Here is a 27,348-nt window from a genome sequence, read left to right as displayed (position 1 = left end):
CTATTGCATCGGGAAACTCATCATTGCTTGTAATCACTCGCAGATCACCTACCAATTGTTGCTAATAAAGTTTAATCTAATCGTCTCAGCACCACTGCGTACTGTTTGTTCTAATTGTATCCACTTGCATGGTTCGGTGCTGTCTTCTTCCTCTGAGTCAGCTGCAAGCTAGCTAAATAAAGGAATGTATAAGAGTGTTTTCTCTGTATATATGCGTGTGTAATTCCTTTACATTTCATAACATGTACCAAAAGTTTCTGTATGTAGGGTGTTATGCTGCTTGCATGGATTATGATTTTAGGTCTTATAGCCTAGGTTCTGTATTTGTTTTACAAACTTTATCCTGCATGTTATCTTTTGTGATACATATGTATAGTCTATGTTCGGTTGCTTAAATATTTAATTAGTATGTCTTTTGTTTCAGTTGATCCCTTCTTGTCTCTCTTTTAATTTTTACGGCACACCTCCTGTTCTTACGCCAGCCTTCCAGCACTTCTCTGTTGCCCGAAAGCGCGTCCAGCCAATCTAGTACACACAGGAGGCTGTTAACCTCACTCTTCCTAAGGTGAATAAACACCTCTTGTATAGACACTGAAACTTAGGAACTATTATTTTTACCAAGTCAGATTCACGTAAAGATTCAGTTAAGTATTGATCCTTTTCCCAGTAGTGCTGGAAGAACTCCTTGTAACTATCGCAGCCACTGTTTTCAAAGCTCCTGGCTTCAAATATTTCTGTTTTTATAATGTATTGTGTACTTGGGGGACAAGTATTGGTTTAAGAATGCCTTAACGAATTCTTGTTGTGTTTTACATGTGCTGTTGGCTCCTGTTCCCCATGATATAGCATCCCCTTCAACACGATTGGCTACAAATTTGATTTTCTGCTGTTCTGGCGTGTTGTCAGCTATGATTCCCTCAAACTGACGAATGAAATCAACAGGATGTACACTATCTTTGCTAGAAAATTTATGAAATTTGTAAGCATCAGCATAGCTGACTACATCATTAATATGGACAACACCCTTACGTTTTTCCCGTTTAGTCCCCATATCGAGTTTCTGTTTTAAATTCAAATGTTTCAGATGGCTCTAAGGACTATGGTACTTAACATCTGAGGTCATCAGTCCCCTAGAACTTAGAACTACTTAAACTTAACTAACCCAAGGACATCACACACATCCTTGTCCGAGGGAGGATTGGAACTTGCGACCGTAGCGGTCGCGCGGTTTCAGACTGAAGCGCCTAGAACCGGTCAGCCACAACGGCCGGCTGTTTCTGTTTTAACGCAATTTCCACATCATATATGTTTATCTCATCTCACTTAGTAGAGATATGTTTTCTACCTCTTGTTCTGTTTCTCTCAAACAACCCTACATCGTATTTGTATTACCATTACAAACAGATTCTACTCATGATGCTTTACGGCTAAGGATTACATTTTCGTCTTTTAAGTCTACGACCTGTTTGTTTTGTCTTTATGGGTATCATCGCAAGTGTTGTTTATTTTACAGTGATCATTACTTAATTTAATGACTTTATCCCTAACAGACAATACAAAAGTACCTTGAGCTTGCATGAGGTCATTTATTTTCGCTACTTCGTCATCAATCTTATGATTAACCTCTCGCTTAGACTTATATAATTTTTTACCCCATTCTTTAATCTCATAGTCAATTCTTTTTTCTCAGGTCCCTATTCTAGTTCCATGAGAACCAACCCTGGTCTCTAAATGTTCAAGCCTATGATTAATGTTTGCTATCTCTTCGTTTGTTGTTTTTATTTTATCAACAAGTAATTTTTGCCCTTTCTTTAATTCATTTGATTTCTTTATTATTTCTTTTTGTTCAGATACTAACTCTATTACCATCTCAACCACACTTTTATTATTGCCTTGTGTAGGCAATGTATCAGCTGATGGTGTTCCATGGCTTAACCCACTACTTGTTGATTCATTAGCAGTGATGAAGTCAGAGTTATCACCTCTGACATTACCAATCACCTTATTTAACTCATTATTAACATTCATGTAATCTACATCAGAATCCACCTCTCCAATTTCACTATTGCTGCTACGTGAAATTGTGTTTTCTTGAAAACGTCAGTTTCTACATCTGATGATACTGGTAAATAGGTATCATCCATTTCATTCTGTACAATTTCCTTTTTATTTATATTACTAATTTCATCTGGCATGCCCTGTAGTTGGATTGCCTCTTCAGTTTCATTACCCTGAGGTTGCACTGCCTGTCTATTTCTAAGATTGTACCCCGACATTTTGTTATAAAATAGATTATTACGAAACAATTTAACAATATCCTTAAAAATCCCTAAGGTTGTTTATACTAGCTTAATCTCGCTAGTAGTAAAGTGATTAGCGAACACGCTACATTTTACTCCGGTGCGATTCTGCTGCTCGCCGCATTGTTTTTGATGTGTAGGGTGTCTTCGGCTGCCGTTGTGAACCACAGACGCCTATCCCCGCCGTTCGCCGCTCTCTGACGTTTGACTGTAGTTGGTGGAGACGACCGGTATTGCTTCCAAGTCATTTGCCTCGCCTGCTGTACGCTGCTCTGTTAACTGCTCCCTGAAGCGTTGTTTCTTTTAGCGGTGATATAAAACGTAATCCGTTTGGATCGCTCACACACTTATAACTTTACACATCGATTTGCGTTTTCGCATTTTCAGTTTCAACTACGCGACAATATTAATTAGAGGCGTTTATCGATTTTGTTGCCTAACAGTTCAAAGAAACTTACAAAAGTTAAAATAGGATACAATTTCACAGTTCACACAGTGTCGCTTTTTACCTTTTTCATTGTTCATACACTACTGATTCGGGCATTTTATCATAGTCATTACAATTTACTGTTCTCACTATGATTTTCACATCTCACCTGATTCACAGTTCTCATTAATGGATAGTAGCCTCTTCTTTAAATACATGTTGTTCGCAAGGGAAGCCATGTGTAAAATATATACGTTGTCGTGTTGCTGGTCAGATTAGGAAGCTGGAGAGATCTGTAGAGACTGAATAAGAGCCCCTACCCATTCTTTCCACCAACCTGTCGTCTTCTAAAGTTGTGTCTCCAGCGCAGAAGACAGCTCGTCGGTCGTGGGATCTTCTTCGGTGGAGACTGCTATGCTGTCATCTCGAACTTCAGCCTTGGTTTGTGCTTTTTCTTATGGGATGCCATTTGCCCAAGGTTAGTCTCTGTATCTACAGAGGGCAAGATCTGTAGTACTGACAATGATGGTAGGCGACAACTTTCATTAATGTATCCTGTTTGTTTATATTTTAAATTTTCACTTTTTACACAGTCTTCTACAACACTCGACATAGCTTTCTTACTGGTACGGTAAGTTTTCTGGCAACTTCCGATATAGAGTGCGACATGTCCGCCAAAAACAGAGATACACGTCCAGCCCTCCGGAACACCCAAAACAGAATGATTAGCACAGCCGATGTACCTCATCTCCCAGGCGTTCCAAAGTGACCCAAAGGTGTACGAAGCACTTCAGTTGTAATATCATTACTCTTACGTTTCTCAATACTTGTGAAATGTAATAAACAGAAACGGTAGACTCCTAGGGTAACCATGAGAGATTGTTATACGGAAAACTCGGTTAAATAGAATGAAAAATATATAAATAATTAATAAGAGAAATTAGGCGTTTTGGCGCCTAACACCCGAATGTACCGACCAATCAGAAGCAAGTTCAGTACAACTGGCGAACTCTCCCACGGGAATGGTGTATACTGTGCCATCTGCTGCTTGTACCTCACTCCACTTTTGTACCGTACACCACTTCACGTGGTTTTCAAGCTTGCCGTTTAGTGTACACACTGTCTAGTTTATGTGGAAAGCTATTTTCATATATTGATATGAATTTTTCATGGAATAGATTAAATTTTGTGCTACCGTTTGGTTTATTATTACATGCTTCCCATGTAATCTCCTGTAAACGAGTCTTAAAAACGTTTGCCCTGGAGACGTTACCTATTCTAACTGATTTCCACTGAGGAGTATCCATACTGTAAGGCGCTATGTCATTCATCCTAACTAAATGACATGACATTTATCTTATTCTCATTATCATACATTTTAATTTTTTATACCAGCAGTAATACTACTGTACCTTTATGTTTCTTGGTAAGTCTTGTGTTTAAGTAACGGTACTACAGAAACAGATCATATCGTTTTTCCAGTGCCTTGTTCTATATAACATGATTTGTTGATCGCATTGTAACACGTCCCCATTCCATTACACTCCCCTTCTCCTCCACTCCCATCAGACACCTCCCACCCCTTCCTGGTATAGACACTATGCCCAATGTTAATACTATTCAATGAATAGATTGCATCTAAAGAAGAAATTCAGTTTGCACTGACATTGTATCTTATTGTCGCTTTTATTTTGTTCATTCTGTTTGTTTGCGCTTACAGTTTTTGTAAAGACACTCAATGCAGCTTTTGTGCTCCTCTCACCTGTTAATTTCTGTTACAAGCAGACGTCAGACAATATGGGTCATTTCATTCCTTTCCTTATTTGTACTATAATATTATATCATTTTGTTGTTTAGCTCTCATGATATCCATTGTCAGTTGAACTGCGTCATTGTTGTAACTATTCTGCCAATTGATGGCAGCCGAGATAGCTTTGTTTATTAGTTTTTATTTCACATTTTTAATTTTGTAACGTAATTAGTTTGTTGTTGGACTTTTATTATGTTCTCATATCTAACATTCTTCATAAACAAAACTTGCTACTACCTTGCCACGTAACGACAGGTACGTGGCTTTTTTTTTCTTTGCTCTTCTTGTTATAAACTAAAAAAAATTTTTGCATTCTTTCTTAATGTTGTAATTTTATAATGTATACTTGACCATTTTCTTTTTAATTTTAAATGTTTAGAATATGTTGTCAATTGCGACGAACTGTGGCGCCACTATAACCACTATACCACCATCTGGCGTGAATCTTAGCCTCTAAGTTTCAAGTTACGGTTTTTTCACTAACCTGCTTATGACTGTTACATGCACATCTTGTAACCTTCTTGCAGCATTATTCTCCTAGGTATGTTTTTGCTTGAAGTAAGTTGTGTGTAAGTATAAGGTTTTTTCATTTACTTCCCTATTATGATACTGTCTTGTAATTTCCATGTTTCTTTAGTAGTTTTTGACAGATATCTGAAAATAACGTATTACAACAATAAAGTCGTTCTGTCCTGAAGCACGGCTTTTTGATTAGCGATCAAGCCAGCCAGCCTTCAAGCAATACTACTGTTCGATGATGTTAAAATCTTGTTTGTTCTTATTTCGCGCAACACTCATTTAGATAAATAAAAATAGGTTCTAAGAATATTTTCAGTGTGTCTGGTACATGAGAATTAACATTAACATTGTAATCCTGCAACTTCAGTTTTTATGCAAGTGTTTGACAACAGTAAATTATCGTCATTGTAGCTGCAGACTTTATTTTCTAATGTTATTTTGGTATTGATTATTATAAAAATTTAAATAACTGTATCTGCAAACATAAAAAGAAATTTCAAAAGACCTAGATGTTAGACTAGTTACAATCGATCCTAATATGTTGTTCTTTCGAAAATGTAACCTATGTGACATTCATCGTGATGCTCAAGTCCCAGACAGATGTTTCTCCATGCCACTACAAAGAATGTAACTGATACTCTTGGGAAAAGTTGCTTCTATCAGGCTCTATCACAATAAATTATTCCTGCATGTGAAGGTAACATATGTGGCATGATCAAAATGTTCTGTACATATTTTAGTTCTATTCAAAAAACCACAAATTTACTGTCAAATACATACGTAAACAGGCAGTAAATTCATTTGACTTAGGCTGACGGAAGAAAATGGGAACCCCAAAAAATATTTAATGTACAGTAAAGAAATTTCGAGTTTACATTAAATGATTAAAGTTGCAACATCAGAAGTTAATATAAGCGCGCGATAAGCAACTGTAAATGTGAAATGCTGTTACATTAATAACCAGTGCGACCACCAAAATGTTGAATGTAAGTATGCAGATGTGCATGCATTGTGCTGTACATGTGGTGGACGTCAGTTCGTGGGATGTAATTACATACTTGTTGTACTTGGACGTTCAGAACAGGAACAGTTAACTCTGGTTGTGAGTGATGCTGGAACTGTAGTCAGATGATGTCCCATATGTGCTCGACTGGAGACACATCTGGTGATAGGACAGGGCAAAATAACATATCGACACCCTGCAGAGCATTTTTGGTTACAACAGCGATATTTGGACGAGAGTTATCCTCTCGGAAAACATCCCCTGGAATGCTATTCGTGAATCGCCTCACAATAGGTCGAATCACCAGATTAACGTACAGATTTTTCAATCAGGGTACGAAGGATAACCACGAGAGTGCTCCTGCTGTCATACGAAATAGTACACCAGACCATAACTCCAGATGTTTGCCCACTGTGTCGAGCACGCAGACAAGTTTTTTGAGGCGCCCAAGTGGCTTCCTTTTAGAAACACATGACCATCAATATCACCGAGGCAGAACAAACTTTAATCATAAAACGCAACAGACATCAACCCTGCCCTCCAATTAGCTCTCACTTGGCAAATGGCGGTAGTTTGTCGTCAGTGGAATGCGTGCTGCAGGGCGTCTGGTCCGGAGCTGTTTTTGAAGTACCCGATTTGTAACAGTTCTGTCGCTGTGGTGCCAACTGCTGCTCACATTGATGCTGCAGACGTAGTACACTGCACCAGAGAAATTATGGTTAACTGCCGTGTGGAGGATCTATGTTCTGTTCTGGGTGCTGGCAAGGATAATTGTTTGGTTGGAGGACTGGAAAAAGGTTTTCAAAGTTTCGTGAGACCTATAGAGGAGCTACTCGAATAAAACGTACCTGCTCCAAGGTCTGGAAGTGCGTCAACGGGTAGGAGATCCTTGGGCTGCCCCCTATACCTCTCCAAACTGCATCCAAATAACGCAATTTGATATTGGAAGGCACAGCAGCCGGTAAACGTTGTGTAATCGCCTGAGTGTGATTGCGTAACAGCTTTTGGCTCAGAATAGCTAAAATAAAAATGCAGATGTACATAAAGTACAATTATGAAAGAAAACGAAATCCGACACAGTAACTATTTTGTTCCAGAGAAAATTTGTAAACAGAAATCATTCGTATTTTACATTCTCACGTGGACGGAAAAAATTCATATACAAAATTATCCCCTCGTATTGTGCCCCTCGAAGCTGAGTGTTCAGCGCGACGGAATGTCTTACCTAACGGCCCAGTTTCGATTCGCAGCTGGGTCGGAGATTTTCTCCGCTCAGGGACTGGGTGTTGTGTTGTCCTTATCATCATCATATCGCCCCCATCGAAACGCAAGTCGCCAAAGTGGCGTCAACTCGAACGACTTGCACCAGGCGAACGGTCTACCCGACGGGAGGCTCTAGCCACATGGCATTTCCATTTCCATCCACTCGTATAACAACGAAATCAGCAGGCATTTTTTAGTGAGACGCAGTGCGTGTTGTGGTGCATTTCACCTACTGCAGGGTATAAATTGCATTGTTGCCATCCATTTCCTTAAAGTGCTAAGAATGTGTCCAGTACATAGAAATGTTTAAATATGATAGACAATAAGTAACTAGCCAGATGCTTAAAGAATTAAATCATTGCGTAATTAAGACGTCTGTTGTCTAAAAATAAAATAATATATAGATTAAATCAATTTACAGATGGTGAGTTCTTAGGTCATTCCTAGTTAATTTTATATATGTATACATACGATCCAATGCATGTCATACAACTTTAGATGTATATTAACGACCACTGGGAAGTACTTATTTCAGTATTGTTGGAGTTTATGCACTTCTGTTTCCTCTGTATATCTCAGGGCATGTCGAGTCCACTGGCAATATTAAAATATATGGGCACGTATAGTATGCTGTTAAACGAAAGAAATTCTAAACTCATGCTATTCCGTCATCTCTGATAGGACATAGTGACATTTTCTCCACTCTTGTACATCTCTTCAAAGTCTCAGTGTAATACATATTTCCACTTATTGTGTAAATAGTAGAAGAGGTAACTGCTGGTTCTGAGCCAAGAGATCTGATCTCAGAGCCAGCATTCCTGGAATCGATAACATCGGCATCAGCATTCCCACGATGCCCCTCCCCTCCCTCCTCCCCTCCCCCCCCCCCCCAATGGACAATGGCACAAACTATGTGCAGCACCCAAAACCGCAGGAGGCCTGACGTTTTCGCCAATGGCATACAAGTTCAGCCCACCCCCACCTCTCTAGCAATTTTATTGTTCATAATTCATTTGTGTGAACACTATCTTCCGGCGGTACTCTGTCCAGTTGAAAATACCGACAGTAGTAATTTGAGTCAGCTGGGAAGAAGGAGTCTGACAGTATTTATCAATACCTTTTGTAATAACAATATGGTTATTATTAGGAAAATCTGTTTGTATGCATATTCTAGTCACAGCACTCCAGTGCTACATGAGGGCAGCAGCTAACATTATACTGCTTCCATGCAGGACTTACAAAACAACGGCATGTGCATATTACGGACACGCTGACCTATTGTGATGATTAATAACGATATGACATTGTCTGTACACAGTATATATCTAATGTATTTATATTTACGTTTTGCCGTTTATGTTACAAATCCTGATCTGGTGCTGGACGAGGACATGGATGTGTTCTGAGATGTATTATTACCTCAGTAACGCCATCCATTGTCCACAGGATGTCTTCAAAACCTATGGGACCTATTGTTAATCGACTTCTCAGTGGCACAGCCGCAGCAACAATCGTCTGCAGCCTAAAGAGCCATTAATCCAATACTAACAGAACTGCTGGACCAGGAAACGGAGGTGTCCCGCGACTTGCTATTGCCTGGGCTACACCAGCACTCTTCTGCATCGAGACATAATAGTTTACTTGTACTGCCAAGCAATCATGAGAAATATAGGGTTACAATGAGTGGCTATTGCAGTAATTTTAAGTTGTAAATTGATGATATATATACATATGTAAGTAAGTATAGCCTATAAAAGATCCCTTTGTTTTCAAAAACAAACGTATACACACACAATTATATCATGCATATGTATAAATTGTGCCCCAAATAAGCCATGTACGGCTACACCATACATGCGTCACACAAACACCGCATGTATGTCATACATCTGTCGTACATACGCTGTAGTGAGATACGTCGCCACTATCAAATGATGATATCATATCATAGTCTGTAAAAATGTTAGACGAGTGGTGTCAAATCGGGAGTGTTAACTGAGTTAGCCCATCGTGAAGTCACCTTTCGTGAGAATTATTATAGTGACAGACAGGTCAGACGTGCGATGCACTGTCGAATAACCGTCCACCGGGTGAGTGATGATAATACCGAAGTGACACTAAAGTCTGCGATCTTTTTTCCTTACGCAGGGAGCATTTCGAACATTATTGGTAGTATTTTACGTAAACATGATTGAGACGGGTGTTATGATTAATCAAGCAAAACCCCAAGTTGGGAAACGGGGCCAAAATTAGTTGGTTACTGTCGAGTTGCAATTTACAATTTCTTTATTGATTACTTCAACCATTAAATGTCATTTCTTTATCACTTGACCAGGAACAGAGCAAAAAAAGCTACTAGGCATGAGTGCCTTTTCAAAACAATTTACTTTACAGTTAACGGCCAAGCCATTTTACTTAAAACCGACTTTGATAAAACATTTGATAACAAATCAAAATTTTCCAAGTAATGAAATTAAAAACTTTACTTTACCGTTAATAGCCAAGCCATTTTACTTAAGACAGACTTTGATAAAGCATTTGATAACAAAATTAAAACTTTCCTAGTAATGATACTAAAAACCCACCAATTTGCATACAATTTCGTTACCGAACATGTTGGGAGCCAACTTCTTTTAAACTGAGGCATAACAATATATTAAATTACAAGGGCTCGCTAATAGGGAGTCAGAACTAGCATTTTCAAAGGATGCCAAGTAGATAAAACAATCAAAGTAAAGATCAGTCATTCACCTTTTACAATAACTAAAAATTTTAAAGCCACATAATTTTAAAAAACCACCAATGAAAGGCAAACTTAACCTTTCTAAAGTAGCCAAAAACAATCCTAGTAAAATAAAACCATTTAACATCTTACAATAACTAACAACTTAAATATCATGTCCGGCCACCAAAATGTCCTGGGATAGAAGTAATTAACCGACCGGGTGTAAGGGCGGCCACAATTGTCTCCCGAAGGATGCTCAGGCTTGAAGCGGACTAACAGACCCACAACGCCTCACATTCAGCCATCACATCGACCTCACGCGAGGCCAGGGGAAGCGGAGGAATCAAATCAGGAACTATAATCCCTGCCCAAAAATACACTTTCTCGCAGGTAGTACTAATAAGAAGCCAAAAGATTACTGTCTATAATTACGCCGACGACAGGGACAGGAAATCCGAACGCAGGAGGTCACAAGGCAGAAAAATGTAATCTAAAACAACAATCACTGCCCAAAAATACACTTCCTGCCGGTAGTACTAATAAGAAGCGGAAAAGATCACTGTCTATAAATACACCGGCGACAGGGACAGAAAACCCGAACGCAGGAGGCCACAAGGCAGAAAGGACGCTGGTTGCACAAACCAAAACTCTTCAATTGACATCTAAAACTTTAACCAACTTAACTTGCAGTTTATCAGAGAAACAGCAGGTGAACTCCGAAACAAAGGTTCCTCACACCTGACCGTGTACACGTCGCCAGCGTACCCAACTGGGCACAGTCACGCAGCCACGCGCTCTGTCACCGGAGTCCTCGTCTTATCTGCACCCACGGCGGCAAAATACCACTCCTCAGGTTAGGCGAGTTACTAGTCAATCATTCCCGCCTCCAGACGGAAAATTTAAAGACATCCCTTGCCGCTCTCAGTACGTAGTGACTCCGAACCACAGCCGTGGCCCCCGGGTGCTCACAGCAAGAGCGTACAGCCTTATCCTGTCAAATCGCCCCACTCGTCTCGCACCGCCAGGATAGACCACGCGGCTTCACGGAACAACAGCCAACTCTCTACGCGGTTAAAGGCGCTTCAGTCTGGAACCGCACGACCGCCACGGTCGCAGGTTAGAATCCTGCCTCGGGCATGGATGTGTGTGATGTCCTTAGGTTAGTTAGGTTTAAGTAGTTTTAAGTTCTAGGGGACTTATGACCACAGCAGTTGAGTCCCATAGCGCTCAGAGCCATTTGAGCCAACTCTCTACACCGCCACGCCACGCCGCGGTCTCATCGTCCGACATTCTCTAATTCCCGATTTTAAAAACCGACTTACCGACTCGTCACCGCTAGGCCACCAATCGGCCATCCCCCCAAAGATCTTATTCCCTTACACAAGGCTAACAGGAAGCAACGACTCTTAGATCGATAAGACCAGACACGCCGCCAGAGGGGAATCTCAACAGAATCGTACGCGGCACAACGATAAATATGAAAGAATCAGTTAGCGATGGAATGGAAGGACTCAGAACAATCTGTACAGCGCGATATATGTTGAGAGCCGACACACGGCTCTATGGTGGGAAGTGTGTTTTTCGACCACAATCTAAGATCAGGCGCCTTTTAGATTCCGTAAAGAATGATCTTGGTTTGCGTAAGGCGGGCGTTTATCGTACTTCATGCAGTTGTGGCATGCCATATGTTGGTCTGAATATCAGGACTGTTGAGGACAGGTGTACTGAGCACAAGCGGCACACACGCATGTAAAAGCCGCGCAAATCCGCCATTGCAGAATATTATCTTCTCACCGGTCATCCTATGGAATATAACAACACGGAGATTATGACATTCACTTCCAGCTATTGGGATAGTGTTATTAAGGAAGCTGTTAAAATTAAATTAGCAAATAACCTTACGAACAGAGATTGTGGTTTTAGTTTAAATTCTGCATGGAATCCTGCTCTCTCACTTGTCAAAAAAAAAAAAAAAAAAAAAATGGAAGTCAGAGTTTATGTTGCCTCACCCATAGATTATTAATTTCGATATCGATAACTTCTGACGTCGGTCATCTTTGGTTTGTCATGGAGCCAAAGTTTACAGTGTGGGTGCGTGTGTAATCTATACAGAGTTTGTTTGAAAACCGAGATTTTCAATTACTTGCTGCAGTTTCACCTTGAAAGTGGAAGGATATCAGCGACTATCGACGAAGTGGCTGGGCTGCGTTTCTGTAACTTAATTGAGTATTCAGATTTGCTTTACTATGGAACTGTGGATTATTATTGAATTTCTAAGAGTTGCAAATAGCCATATTTCAGACTGTTTTAAATTCCACTATTTCTGGTGCATCTACTAGACTCAGGCGTTGCGAGCAACCGCCGTACTAAAATCCTACTTTGGAATTTACCCACTTGCGGCTACACGCTGACAGCCTTTGTACTTGGACAGGCTTGCATCTACTACGCAGCCGAATAGGACACATCGAACCTTGCAGCCACTTGTTAGCGCTCAGCCGGAACAAACAAGTTGTCCTTGTTTCCTACCAGTAGACAACCGAATAATTTGCCAACATATGTGCAATGTTACATTACACACTAATTAATGCGAGCATTTTCAGCTTCAACCAATAAAACAAAACATTTTATTGTTAATATGTAAACTGATTAAATACTGAGTGGCACTGAACAATTTAAGAAGGAAAACAACTTAATTTCTTCTGTAGCTAGCTGAGACCTTGTTATGGGAGTGATAAGCAATGGTTCTAGACGATCTCCCCATCTTGAAACCAAAGCGTGCACGGGATGATTCCTGTGAAAGAGCACGGCCGACTTCCTTCCTTAATCCGATGGGGCCGATAACCTCCCTGTTTGGTCTCCTGCCCCGAATCAACCAACCGACCAACCAAAGCGAGTGACAAATTATATTCCTAGAAGTTGGTTCAAATGGCTCTGAGCTCTATGGGACTTAACTTCTGAGATCATTAGTCCCCTAGAACATAGAACTACTTAAGCCTGACTAACCTAAGGACATCACACGCATCCATGCCCGAGGCAGGATTCGAACCTGAGACCGTAGCGGTCACGCGGATCCAGACTGTAGCTCCTAGAACCTCTCGGCTACTCCGGCCGGATTCCTGGAGGTAATCCAATATTTTGTTCTATGAATATCCTTCAGTCTTTAGGTTAAATCTCTGATGGAGAGATGTAGCTGAAATGGTTAATGGTAGATAAACGAAATCGTTTGATTTCTTCCCACAAAGTACCTGTATATGGCCTACCTAAACTAGTCCAAGTAGTTAAAGGCTATTCTAAAGGTAGAGTACTGCATTCGAAATAGGTCCTGATTAGCTGAAAATATTTTGGGTTGCGTAAATACAATTTAAGGGGAATGACAGATATCGAGGTCAGCAACCCAACTTTTTAAAATCCATGGAATAACTTGACAGTCATTAAGAACTCAAAAACTGTAAAAGCAACGTTTTAGATTATGTAGGAATGGAACAGATTAAACATTGGGGCACCAAAGGAAGTTCATTGCAGGTATTAGCTGATTTGTCCCTAAGTGACGAACAACCACACAAGGTGACTCAGCTGCCCCTATCGATGTCGTTGCATGCAACAAGTGGGTAAAAATCGGCCTTCGAATACCACGAGCGAGATTTTTATAATCTTGCACTCTCTAAGCGCAAACTATTAGTCCTAGATTAAAATCATCAGTAGATATTTTAACGTAGTTACGTTTTGTACTGGGATACGTGTTTGGTGAAGGCCACAGTTTTAGAGCTATTCAAGAGAAACGACGAAATGTCAGCTCCAAAGGCACCCAGACCCTAACATTCATCCTTCACCAGTAAGAGTTTGAGGTATGTTATTCGTGACATTCCCTTCTACCACTGAACAAAAATTTGCAAGTGAAAGAACTATTCCAGATATTAAAACTTCTGCGGCCTTTACTGTGTAGGCTAATATGCCACCACCATATCGGCTATTTCGTTAACATTATTAATTTAAATGTGACCGTGAGAGTAATGAAAGAAAGACTTTTGTAAACGTTACGCAAAAACTAATTTACAATCACAGTAGATTCGTACGCAGAAGACTTGACAAATACAGCGAAGTAATTATTAATTTCATGCTGTTGAAATTCAAATTTTTTGATAAAATATACACAAGCCCCAGTCTTATAATTTTTAAATGCTTGAGAAAACCGGAGGTCTAATACTGCCAGTCAATAAAAACAAAAAAAAAATGGTCGTTTGTGGGAAATAATTCGTACAGTCGTAAACTTTTGTGTAATAGTAAGCTGCAGTGCCACAAACAACATACTACAGATTCTGACAGGTGGGGGATGAGTGTGAGATTCTGAAAGCCAGATTTGTACATTTATCTTGAATCGCTCGAAAACGTCGGCCTCCAGCCAAAACGTATCCCAGTACAAAATTTAGCTGTATTAAAATTCCTACTAAAGGGTTCTGTTCATTTTTTTGTGTGACTAACAGCTTGCAAGTAGGGAGCGAGAGAATCTGAAAAATCGCGCGTGGTCTCTGAAGACCAGGAATAAAATTGCAGGCTGCATAAAACGACATCGAAAGGTGCAGCTGTATCAACTTGTACACACATCAAAAAAGTTTTAAATCATCTCGGTTCCTAGAGTTCCGGAACCTGTAAAGAAAATTGGAATAGAGATCAACATAAACATCATACGGCGCTTTTTATTGCTCTTGAAAACTACACATTGCATGTTGTACCACGATACAGCGAGACCCTCACAGGTAATCGTCCAGATTGCTGTACACACCGGTACCTTTAATACTCAGTAGCACGTCCTCTTGCGTTGATGCAGCCCTGTATTCGTCGTTGCATACTATCCACAAGGCCATTAAAGCACTGCTGGTCCATTGTTCCACTCCTCAACGGCTATTCAGCGTAGAGCCCTCAGAGTGGTTGTTGGGTCACGTCGTCCATAAACATCCCTTTTCAATCTATCCCAGGCATGTTCCATAGGGTTTATGCTGGAGAACATGCTGGTCACTCTAGTCGAGCGATTTCGTTATCCTGAAGGAAGTCATTCACAAGATGTGCACGATGGGGGCGCGAATTTTCGACAGTTCCTGTCTATCTGTATCTCCTCCATGTCAGAACAAGATCTCTTTGGTTCACTCCGAGACACCTCGACACTTCCCTTATTGAGAGCCCTTCCTGGCACAGCCGGCCGCGGTGGTCTAGCGGTTCTAGGCGCTCAGTCCGGAACCGCGCGACTGGTACGGTCGCAGGTTCGAATCCTGCCTCGGGCATGGATGTGTGTGATGTCCTTAGGTTAGTTAGGTTTCAGTAGTTCTAAGTTCTAGGGGACTGATGACCACTGATGCTAAGTGCCATAGTGCTCAGAGCCATTTGAACCATTCTTCCTGGCACAGAGTAACAATGCGGACGCAATCGAACCGCGGTATTGACTGTCTAGACATGGTTGAACTACAGACAACAAAAGCCGTCTACCTCCTTCCTTGTGGAATGACTGAACTGATCGGCTGTCGGACCCCCTCCGTCTAATAGGCGCTGCTCATGGGTGGTTGTTTACATCTTTGGGCCGGTTTAGTGACATCTCTGAACAGTGAAAGGCACTGTGTCTGTGGTACAATATCCCCAGTCAACGTGTATCTTCAAGAGTTCTGGGAACCGAGGTGATGCAAAACACTTTTTTATGTGTGTATAATACACACCTCGCGGTCAAGTGACTAGCGTAAATGCAGTCCCGGTGCGATAATGTGCGCAGTCTCATTACATGAGGCAATTACGCCATTACCCAAAAAAAATATCAGCGTACCCTGATAAAGTCCCAAAACTTGAGTAGTACCAAAATACTTCAGACAGGACATAACACCCTCGCCTTGATCCACGAGGCGAGGGTAAAAACGTTACCACCAACATACAACAATAACTTCTGTTGCAACATGATTACATTACGTTAAGTTCCAGATTCCTACCACTGAACCGGAAACATACAACGCTATAGGTCTCCATTTAAATCCCTGCTATAATATTGCTACGTTATCAGAAACGTGAACAGAGAAAACTGGCAATATGTGTCCAAAGCAAGAAAGATCTAATTGTCACAGGAAATGTCACATCAGTTTTCATGGGAATAAGATCAAAGTGTCACAGGAAATCAATCACATCAGATCTCATGCGATCAATCTAATTTATTTTTATTGGCTTTTGGGACGTTCTCATTCAGCCATCTCAATACTGGAAAGTCGGTTATAACGATATAGGCGTGAGGACAACGGAACACCCAATCCCCGAGTGGGAAAAATCCCCGACCCGGACAGTGATCAACCCAGGGCCCCTACTGTTAACAATCCGCTGTGTTGACCGATCAGCTGCCGAGGCGGATAAAACAGTATAGTTCATTCTTTTTTTACAGTGCTTCTCAGCTCTAGTTATTTTCGCGAAGTGCTGCCTTCAAGGAACACCAGCTTGGTATACATACCCACTTTTCACGTCTCTACTTAGAACTACAGAACCGCCGACTAGCCATCACCACTGGCAGCTATTGCCATAATGTGTTGTACGTCTCCACTTACTCGCACGATGGCTCCAGAAGTCGGAAACTGATAGCGAATATCCGCGCCTAATCACAGTGACAGACCTTAGTTCTTCCAGGCCTTCCGTACAGAGTGACATATGTAAAGGAGAGAGGGAGGGAGCCAGCATGCAACAGAGAGAAGAGTAGAACAGCAAAACATAAGATTGCCAAGTAAGAAAATTTATCTTATAGAACTGTATGTCACAGTTCCTTTTATCTTAGAGGAGAAGGTAAAAACGCAAAAATGTTTTCACAACGAAGAATTGGTATTAACACAGGGTATTTTAAGAAAACTGTTTCATAGATATTGCTAGGAATGTTAGAGGAGGAAAGTAAAAAGTGTTGAGGTATAGGGAAACCGTAAGAGAAAAAACGATACTTTCACCGTGACCGGCTTGATTTGCTTACTAATTTTGGAAGGATGAAGTGCCAGGGGAGTGAGACAAGAGTGAAAGAGGTGGGAATGGACTTTAATGGTGAATAAATCTTACAAGAAATGTTACTCTTATTTTTTGGAAGATGAAAGAGGTAGCATTAGACAGCAAAAGGGAGGTGAATTATAGATTACGAAAAATACCCTTAAGAAGCTAGTCTTAACTTATTACTTTTCAAGTATGCAGGCACAGAGGAATTAAAACAGAAATTTAATATTTAAAAAATATATTACAAAAATAGTTGCTTCAATTGAAAATGTAACTTAAAGGAAACTATCTCATATTCTACTATCTCGAGCTCGATACTGTAGCCAAGTCATCTTCCACTGGCTCTTACTGAAGTACAGTGTTGCGTTTCGGCTAGAATACTCTCCCTATATAAATGACTAGTAGCACGCGTATATATAGATAAGTGGCGCGTTGTAAGGTGTTATACCAAGGTTATTGACAAGTGATATGTATATGTATGCGTGGAGGTGCTGTATAAGGAGGATCGAATTTGGAACATTGTGATCACTTTGCTACGTCATCTCGACGCGCTCGTCACACTTACAAGCAAGTGATGGTGGCGAAATAGTATACGCATTTCTGTCTCTCTCTCTCTCTCTCTCTCTCTCTCTCTCTCTCTCTATCTATCTATCTCTCTGGTGATATGCGCAAACTGACAGAAGGAAAGTGTGTATACAGCAGCGACGTATTACTTCCCCCAAATATACTTCCAGCTAACTTACAGGGGTCGGATCCTTGCCTTGTAGCCGATTGACCCGAGCCTGGGAAACATATTTACTTACGGTGACGCACTGGCAACTATGGTTGGCATCGGCTCCACCTTCCCAGAGGTTTCTGCTGCTCTACGTAAAACCATTTTGTTCGTAAACCAAGGTCAAGGTGTGCACTTTAGAGCCCATGCCTATTCGACACTTTTGTTTTCTGTCTCGTATTATCTCCTCCCAAAATATGGAAAACAGCTTGAAGTACCTGCTGCGTATATCCTATTAATTATGATACATCCTGTATACACAGATGTGCATCTTATTCCTTAACGACAATACATAATGACTATATACCATACAGGCTACGTCAATATAACATTTATCGAAATTCTTTGCAAAACATCCTCTAAAGTGCTCTGGTGGGTAGATTCTGATCGGTTGCACACTGCATATCCTCTGGTGCGTGCTCTGAAAGGACGAAAAACTAATGGCATCATCTCAGTTGTGTCCTATCAGAAGGTCGAGGCAGACGTTTAAGCAGCAGAACACCACCGAACGCTGCGGTTGGGACTGGCGCGGCAACAAGCGACTGCGATAGTGACTGCCCAGCCTGGTACCAACTGAGTGTGGACGGTTGTGTGTAGGTCTCCACCAACTTGAATTTACTTTAAAAGAAGTGGTGGTCTATCCTATTCCCATCCTACACTATATGGGTAATTGTTTTCTTCTCAGTGTAGATTTGGAATTTTTTTTCTGTAGTTTACTTAACACAGTACTAGGGCAGTCTTATAGGAGCGTCACACGGTGATGATATATACTTGGAACGTAAGTGTGGCAGTGTGTTATTTTTTGACATGGAATTGGCATGTATTTGTTACAGCGGTTTTTGCAGAATATGCCATGTAATATTTAGCACCATTTTCCAGCATTCTACATCCATACTCGTCAAGAGTACTAAAGAATGCAATTGAGTATCGCAGTACAAAACATAGCTTACAGGCGAAGAAACGTACTTGGGCGGTTCCTCCACGCTAACTGTAACAAGTCGATAGACACAGAAAACCATTTTGTGGATGTGTTTGCTCATATAAATAGTTTGTTTCGTACTTAGGACAGATATTTGTGGAGTCATTACAGAAAAATAGCCAATACTTCGCTGCTAATTGTGCTAATTGAGGTTTGAATGTGACCATCTAGCACCATTAGCAGTAGTAATAATGGCTGATACTTTTAAGTAGGGTCGCCGCCACTCCATACAATTCTCCCAGGAGTGTATGAGCTAGTATTTTCTGTCTTGTTGTAGAATCTGAAATGAGGATGTGGCGACGATCTGAGGTTAGGAGAGCGATGGCATTGGCACTGGTTTATACATGGTATCCGAGACAGATCTCATATTAATGTCCATCTGCAATTTCTTATTTCATCGGATCGACAAACTGGAGACATAATACGTTCGCAATCACCGATTCGGTGTAAATGCTTCCGTGCGTTTCTCAGTACAGGCTGAGACTTACAAAAATAATTAGTTCACAAGTTCAGACCTGCTTTGCCTAATCATCGTGTGTGTCGTATTATGCCAAACAAATACAGCATTCTAACATGCAAACGGCGCCTACTCATTCTGACTTTTGCGATCGCTAACGCATAGTATAAATCACAGCATCTGGATACTTCAAGTGAATGCGCACAGAAGAATAAGCAGAAAGAGCGATAACAAGACGTGTTTCCTCATAGCAATGATTTATTTATTTGTCATAGTTAGACAAGGTATTTGTGTACATAAATCAGCCACAATTATAGCAGTTACAGGATTTGCCAAAATTCTGCTGCTATTTGTTTTAATTATGATACGAAATTTTAGTAATATTGGCAAGTACTTTTAGGTGGGATAGCCACCAGACACACATAATTCGTGAGGAGGCCTAACTTTTTTGTAGAATTTAACATGAAGTTGCTGTATTACACACTAACTGTAATTTCAAAGTATCTTACTTTAATATTTGCCAACAGTTTTGCAGAATATGCTACGATGTCATTATTTTATTGTGTCAAAGTCTCTTATCTCGTTAATTCTGGTAACATTTACAACCAGTTTCTAACTTTCTTCTTCTCATTACATTTTACAGACCTCGAATGTCCAAATTCCCGATAAAAATAATTAAAGAAACTGATTTGTTGAAACACTAGTGACGAAGCAAGCTGGGCTAATTTTAAGTCCCCTCTTGTTTTGACAACTGACTCCTTAAGATTCATCTTTTCGTTTTGACTTAAAAAACATTAACATAGCGAGTAGAATCTGTATTTTCGTAAAAGAGAAAGGTTGGCCATCAGTTTTAAAGAATATAACAACGGATCTAATTTTGTGCCTAGTTTTTCTATATGTAATTGATTTTCTAATTTATTTTGACCATTCCTAGTTAGTATCATTTGTTATAGGGTGAAATCAGTGATTGTTTCGTAACTTAAATTCTATTGTTGACATATTAACAAGCATTCATTCTGTAATAATTGTAAACATCTGGAAGACGAAGTGCTAGTCATCTTAAAGTATCTATTTAGCTCTATTCAAAAATATGTTAGCAAAACTAGCCCTTCTTTAATTCCAAAGTAATTAACAGTTTTGTCAAAAGCATTCTTTACGTAACTATATTTGATACTTTCAAACAACTTAAACAAATACCCTTGCAGTACAAACAACTGCTAACAAGAAATGTTTCGATGAATTCAGTTAATTTAATAAATTCAGTTTTAATTGTAATTTCTGTAAACCAAACTTCGAAGAATGTGTAGTTTCAGCACCGATTATTGTGATGATATATAAGGGCCCGAATTTTGGTCACGAGACAGTCAGTCCACAGCCGAATTTCAGACGAGTAACCTGTGCTGGTTAGAACATCAACAATGCTTCACATTAACTTTGGAATAAGTGTTAAACAATTAGGTCGTGTGTAAAAACAGTAACGATGTCTGCACCATACGCACCTGATTATTCTTCAGGAAATGTGAACTTTGTGGTTAGGTTTTACTGCTCGTAGATGTTCAACAGGAAACTATTGTAGCAGTATGTGGAGTTTCGCCTGAAAACTAATCATGAGGCTTATCAATAGTTAAATAATAGTGCAGTAGCCATATAACTGTGTAGTATTTGGGATTGTTAACAGTGAAATTTAAAGTACTATGAAATACAACTGTGCATCTGTCGGCTACATAATTTGCAGTAGTCAGTGTAGCAATCCACAACTCATCTTTTCAGACAGTGTAGCAACGCAGCACGTCGACACCGAGGACAACAAACGAAGAATATTAAAAGCAGGTGGAACCGCCACACACTCACGCCCTTACCCTCTCGCTACAGAGTACCGATCTAGAACATCGACCAAATGGCACGAGAGCAGTAGGACAGCACCAATTGGCCAAGAACAGCAGCACAAGGTAGATAAATGATTCAAATTATTCAGATAATTTTGAGCAGAGGCTACATTGTGATTGACTCATTTTCTACAACTGTGGAGTGAAGATTTGCATTTAACGTGAGACAGCTAATAATATACAATGTGCAGTTACATCTGCATTTCACGAAGCCTTTGGACAAGACAGGGCCCGTTTGCAATTTGGGTAGATGCGTATCACCATAAAGTGTCATAAGGCGGTGTGCGAGCTATGTGTGATGTCGGTACGACATGTGTACGGCGTCGATAGACGTGTAGGCCACCTCGGTATGCGACAGATATCAGCATACAATGGTTAACAGTTGAACAGTTATATATACTTTTTTGGCATATCCTGAAATGTTTTTTACTATTAGTTTGTAAAATTAATTGTGGTCCTCTCACTGCCGAGCACATACCTGGAATGGAGAGCAAATTGCCCAAGAGCGGTGGGAACGCAACAGCTATTGGCAAAGAGCGTGATGATGTGAGCAGTGGAGCACCGCAGTTATTGGCCAAAAGAACAGCAGCATCCAGCACCGGAGATGCGATTCGTAGAACGCTGACATCACGGGGGAGAGAATGGGGAGGTCACAGACTTTTATGTAACAAGTACAATTCCCTCAGCACCAGAAGTACAGTTCCTAGAACGCTGATATCGTAATGTGCTGACGTCTATGTCTACAACCATATGGCTACTCTTCAAACCACATTGATGTGCCTGGCAGAGGGTTCATCGAACCACCTTGACACTAATTCTCTCTTATTCCACTTTCGAACAGCGCACGGATGGAAAGAACATCTGTTTTTTTTCGTGCGAGCTCTGACTTCCCTTATTTTATTGTGATGATAGTTCCTCCACATTTAGGCCAGCGCCAACAAAATATTTTCTCTACCGGAGGTGAAAGCCGGTAATTGAAGTTTCATGAGATATTTCCGCCGTAACGAAAAGCACCTTTGTTTTAATGATTTCCACCCCAAATCCTGTAACATCTCTGTGACATGCTCCCCCATTCCTCGATAATACCTAACGTGCTGTCCTTCTGTGAACTTCCTCGATGTATTCCGTTAATCCTATTTGATAAGGAAATCGCACCGTGAAGCAGTACTCCACAATAGGCCGGACGAGCGTAGTGTAGGCAGTCTCTTTAATGGATCCGCTGCATCGTATAAGTGTTGTGGCCACAAAACAGTCTTTGGTACACCTTCCCTACGACAATTCCTATGTATTCTTACCAATTTAAGTTGTTCGTAACTGTAATTCATAGTCCAATTTACGGCCTTTAAATTTGACAGATTTATCGTGTAACCTAAGTTTAATGGATTTCTTTTAGCACTCGTTGGTGATCACACACTTTTCAGTATTTAGAGTTATCCGCCCATTTTCGCACCACAGACATCTCATCTAAATGGTTTTGCAATTGGTTTTGATCTTCTGATGATTTCACCAGACGATAAATGACAGCATCATCTACAAGCAACCTAAGACGGCTGCTCAAATTGTCTCCTACATCGTTGGTAAAGATAAGGAACTTGTGTTTTTCTCGAAGACTTTCTGTCTGTTACTACGAACTGTAAACTGACAGGAAATCACTAATCTAATCGCATAACTGAGACAATATTCCGTAAGAGCGCAATTTACCTCAGATAAATTCCTAGAACGCCGACGACGATGACCTATAAGTCGGGGTCAAGGAAGGTTCATCTCTCCTTCGTCTCCTATTTCTGTAAATACAGGAAAATGTAACAATCTTACAAAACGCACTTTACTGGTCGTACAAGCTAGAATTTTGGAACAACTCAAGGCGGAAAACACAACGGATCTATCTTCTTGAACTTTCCAGTCACTCGTAGTCATCTCGGTTGCTGTGAACATAGAATGATGCATACCAAGAAACCTTCTCACATACTACCCTGTTAGAGTACTGTCGTTGCTCTCTCCAAGCATCGTATCAGTCATTTCGTATCTCAGATGATAGCACTGCACGATAGCTATCATCCTAGAAAGCTGCTCATCTGGATCTATTTTTATTTATCGCCGTATGACGTCTTTCACGTCTTTTTTATTACACAAATGTTTGTCAGAATATCATATTCTCCACAATTAAATATGCAAATGAATACAGCATGGATACCATACATATTGTCATCCTTGTGTACTTATTTAAAGAACACGTTAATATTTTGCCAGTAACTTTATTTAAATATCAGTTACAACTGACAATACAAAACCATGGTAATTTAGGAAGTGGTCAATCCCATTTGTTAGTTGACATCAATTTTGTAAAAGAGTGCCTGAATTAACTTCTGACAAGCACATCTAAATAACTGTTTACACAATATTAAATGACAATTTATCGTTTTTCGTGAGCACAATTGCTCAAGAATACTGACTTATTTATTTATGGAGAAACCTTTACTCAAGTTTATTGTTGCTGAGCTGAGAGTAACAAAGTTTGACATTTCTTTATGTCAATATTCTTGTAATTTATTAGTTTAGGCGGAGAAGTGGTCAAGATTAATCAAATTGTGTCTATAGAGCTTAAGAAGATTGTATTCTTCGTGGGGATGGTCTTTAGTCAATGGAAAAGCACACAGTAACGGGCACTACAGAAGTCAAGTGGAGACTGGGACTTTCACGAGTGAAGAGCTCAAGTCAGCGATTCTGGACACTTTCACACTGGAAGGAGGCACACCTGCCTGTGGTAATGAGTGGTATTCGATCATTGAGGTGTTTGATTCTGGATGGTGAATGGCTGCTACCGTACTTTAACTTCTGAAGGCACTTCATATTTCAGTAGGTCTTACTGTGCTCCAGAGTAAGACTCTAACTTATACTGTTGGTATTACAGAACTGAGAACAGACAGAGTATGAGTTACAATTATTTGTATCGCATGTGACAATTTATAAACCATCACATTGAACTCTAAACTGTTTTGAGCTGATGAATCTTTCATATTTTGTGATAATGAAATGGACTTAGCTTTCGAGTACCTTCGATTACAATTTAGTTGGGGCATCTTGCTACCACACATATAACGCTTTCAATGTAAATAGACTCCATTACATAAGGGTCAGTCTGTATTTTAGCTGGATACCATAAGGCCACTCCCTGTTTATTTCAGGTGTCCTTTCTTGAATCACTTCTGTTAGAATAGATCCCTTGTTATTAAATTATTCACTTAACTTTTACTCTTTATTTATGTGTATTTCATTGACTCACAATTCTGGTCAGTGCATACACTATTTGACTGCATGATCACAGCTGCAAGTTATTATTTGCATTGAATTAGCTGCAGACTATGAAAGCAGATGTGCACAGCTATCACTACAGCGAGCTGTTATATTAAAACAGAGCTGTGCATAACCCAACTACCTAAAATACGAGTAACCACAGGCAAGACGCAACTGGTTTGTTCATATGGGATGTATTAGAAGAGCTGTAGCCACTAGGTACCATCGCACAGCGAACAGATGGAGTTACTGTACAAGCAATTTGTAAATACCATAAATATTGAGATAATGAATATATTGTTCAGTACATACTACAGTTACTAAATTGATGAACACAGTTAGCATACAAACTTACTAAATACGAAATATATTAAATACAGAGATTTAATACCATTAATCAATTAATATAAATTACTCACAACAAACAACCTTGAGAGAGTGCATGCAGCTATTATCTTACATGCTAATAATCATTATTTAAATGGCCAAGGTGAGCAGAATAAACAATAAGTCTAGTTATTTTTACAAACTGATCTTAGCACTACTCAGATCATAAAACACTTTCATACAGTAGAATGACTTGTCTGTAAAACTGTTGTACAATCATCCTCAAAGAACTTTTAATGACATGGCCTGGGCAACTTATGATAGTTTAGTGAAGATTTTCAAAGTATCCACTTTGTGTGAGTTACCAGTTCTTGTTAGCCTCTACCATTATGCGCTATACTCTGCCTATATTCTAGTATTGTACTCATTAATTTCTTCTGTGAAAAAGCATTTCATGCCGTTGTTTTTCACAAATAGTACACAAGCGTTTATGCAAAGATTTTCAACTGTCACTACACTAAGACAGAAAAATTGAGGATGACAGTGCGCCCTCTTATAAGTTCTACACTTTATGCATAACTTTCTTTTCTGGTTATTCGAAATTTTGTAAAGTAACAGGTGTGTCCTTGGATGAGAGGGGCATAAGTAATATGCAACTGGACAAGTCCAAAATGCATTACTCTAAGATAGTCCACACAAATAATTTCTCTGACTCATTATGAGAGAGGAAAGTCGAGATACCCTTTTTGCACAGCTGACTGACATGTTCTTCCCATATGCATTCCTAACAGGTTTATAGACTTGTATCCTGTGGCTCTGAGCAGTCATAATAAAGCTGTGGTTTTCCCTGGATTACTGAATATTTATTTAATGAAAACGAGTGGAGGCTGATTTGAATGACTCCTGTGTATTTTTATGCAAGGCTGAGATGTTCTAATGTGAGTGAAGCAGGATTGTGTCATCAGTTTAGCATATGGCAGCATGATTTATGTATTGATGAAGAAGACGAGTTCAAAAATTGAATGATAGTTAATTGAAACCCTCAGCTGCCGACAGGTGTTGTTGATATACCTCGATGGGGACAGCGATAATGTGTGCCCCGGCCGGGACTCGAACCCGGGGCACACATTTTCAGCTGTGCCCATCGAGGTATATCAACATCACCTGTCGGCAGCTGAGGGTTTCAGTTAATTACCATTTATTCTAGAGAAGCTGCACGGTCATCAATGGTATCTGTTCCTTCGAGAACAGTTACTATCTTCATATAAAGTTAAAGGCTACCCGGCCATTGACCTTCGTCTGTGCGAATGGGCACAGGTTGCCCGAACTCTTACGGGAATCGTCACCTTAGTGGGCGTGAGTAATGAGTGGATGGGCAAATATCTATTAGGTACATTACGTATGTAGATTGTGGACAGTTGGGAATGTGAGTCTCACGGGGAGCGGGCAAGGGATAACTCCCTGCACTCGCTCTATTCATATGTGTCCTCTGTGCTCAGATGGATAGAGCGTCTGCCATGTAAGCAAGAGGTCCCGGGTTCGAAGAAAAAAGTCCCGGTCGGCGCACACGTTTTCAGCTGTCCCCATCGAGGTATATCAGCAACACCTGTCGGCAGCTGAGGCTTTCAATTAATTATCATTTATTCTGGAGAAGCTGCATGGTCATCAATGGTATCTGTTCTTTCGAGAACAGTTAGTATCTTCATATCAAAAACTGAACCCTATGGTATAGTGGTATTAATTACTGCTAGAGAGGAGAGGTTTTTACACGTCACAAAAGGTCTTCTGTTGTGAAGATACGAATCTATAACTGCTAATGCTTCATTTCATACACTAAAAATTTCTAGTTCTGCTGTCACGATGTCAAACAGAATGCACTCCTATACTTCGCTAGGGTCACATAATTCAAGTTCCACAATATTCCAGTTTATGAGAGCTGTTCATATTTGTGCAATAATTTGCAAAGCATCCGCTGCCACATCCCTGCCCTGTCGGAATCCTAACTATTACTCAAAGATTGCTAGTCTCAAAACAGTTGCTTAACATGGAATACGTAAGTGAATCTAATATCTTAGAAAATATTGGTACAATTGATATTGGTCGATAAATTTGAGATAGATGTTAATCACCTTTTTAAGCACTGGTCTACCTTTGGAGATTTTGAGACAGTCGGGAAACACTTCAGACTGTATACATTTATTAAATTGAAAGCCAGTGGTTTACAGATAGTCTATGGCTTTATTTTAAAACTAGCTGACTACCCAGCGTTGTCCAGATAAGTATTTATGTCAGTCTTCTACTAGTCCCTCTCCTCCTCCCCCTCTCTCAGCCATGTCCGCCACTTCATTTCTTTGTTCATCTTCGTCTCTTTCCTTTTTCTTTCCGTCTCCTTCTCTCCCTTCTGTTCATCTCTCCCTCCTTCCTTTCTCTTTCCATCTCCTTTTCACCCCTCTCACTGTCCATCTCCTTCTCTTTCCTTTCTCTGTCCCTCTGCTCCTTCACCCTCTGCCTTTGTGCTCCTTTCCCCTCTGGCCATGTCTCCTCCACCCCCACAATGCTCCTTAGTTCCTCCTCCTCCTCCTCCTCCTCCTCCTAC

The sequence above is a fragment of the Schistocerca piceifrons genome, chromosome X (genome assembly GCF_021461385.2).
Source record: "Schistocerca piceifrons isolate TAMUIC-IGC-003096 chromosome X, iqSchPice1.1, whole genome shotgun sequence".
Taxonomy (NCBI): Eukaryota; Metazoa; Arthropoda; class Insecta; order Orthoptera; family Acrididae; genus Schistocerca; species Schistocerca piceifrons.
This window is presented reverse-complemented; position numbering follows the sequence as displayed.